The sequence below is a fragment of the Notechis scutatus genome, chromosome 2, assembly GCF_049901735.1.
Source record: "Notechis scutatus isolate UNSWTSFEM ecotype Mainland chromosome 2, rNotScu1.2, whole genome shotgun sequence".
In the NCBI taxonomy this organism is placed as follows: Eukaryota; Metazoa; Chordata; class Lepidosauria; order Squamata; family Elapidae; genus Notechis; species Notechis scutatus.
The window spans coordinates 11,473,559-11,474,553 of record NC_142010.1 but is presented as its reverse complement, the minus strand read 5'-3'; the positions used below and the strand labels follow the sequence as shown (position 1 = coordinate 11,474,553).

General features: G+C 45.7%; 1 non-coding gene across 1 annotated transcript; it reads left to right on the top strand.

The window, feature by feature from the left end:
- Nucleotides 1–350: 350 nt before the first annotated feature.
- On the top strand, nt 351–423 carry TRNAV-CAC (transfer RNA valine (anticodon CAC)). The gene has a single exon. It is a non-coding gene; the product is annotated as a tRNA-Val (tRNA).
- The last annotated feature ends 572 nt before the right edge of the window (nt 424–995 follow it).

Genomic DNA, 995 nt, shown 5'->3' with positions numbered 1-995 from the left:
CCAAGGCAAGGAAGCCTCGTTCCATCTTGCACAACCGGTGGTCCAAACGTCTCGCGACCTCCCTGCAACCCCCCACCCCCGCCCGCCCAGCAAACCTGCATCCTTTGCATCTTCTTGCAACTTATTTTTAAGGTGGGAGGGGGGTCCCCTGCGCACGGCAACCCAACCCAGCACTTCCTCCCCGGAGGATTGTTCCAAAAGGCAGCCGGAGATTTTCCGTTTCAGCGGAGGAACCCGAGTCCCAAAGTCTCCGGGCAATTTCCCAGGCTGATCTCGGCTGCCGTGGCGACTGTATCAGCGCGCAGCCGCAGGAATGGGAAGCCCGAAAGGAAGGCAGCAGTCGCGCCGGCGTTTCTGTAGTGTAGTGGTTATCACGTTCGCCTCACACGCGAAAGGTCCCCGGTTCGAAACCGGGCAGAAACAGTCCTTGAATTTTTTTTCTTAATTTTTTTTCCTTTCCTTTTCCTTTCTCTTTTCTCTTCTTTTTCCTTCTTTCCTTTCCTTTCCTTCTCTCTTTTTCCTTTCCTTTTTCCTTTTTTTCCCTTTGCTTTCAGTTTTTTCTTTCCTTTCCTCTTTTCCCTTCTCTCCCTTTTCCCCTTCTTTCCTTTCCCTTCCCTTTTCTCCTCCCTTCTTTTTCCTTTCCTTTTCTCTTTTCTCCTTTTTCTTCTTTCCTTTCCCTTTCATTTTTTCTCTTTTCTTTTTCCTTCCCTTTTTCCCCTTTTTTCCTTTCCCCTTTCTTTTCTTTTCCCTTTCTTCCTTTCCTTTCCTTTCCTTGCCTTTTTCTCTTCTTTTCCTTTCCTTTTATTTCCTTTTCTCTTCTTTCCTTTCCCCTTCCTTTTTTGCCTTTTTTCTCTTTTCCTTTTTTCTTTCCTTTTCTCTTTTCCTTTTTCCTCCTTTTCCTTTCCTTTCCTTTTTCCTTTCCTTTCTTTCTCTCTTCCCTTTCCCTTTCCTTGTCTCTTCTTTTCCTTCCTTTTTTCTTTTCTCTTCTCTTCTTT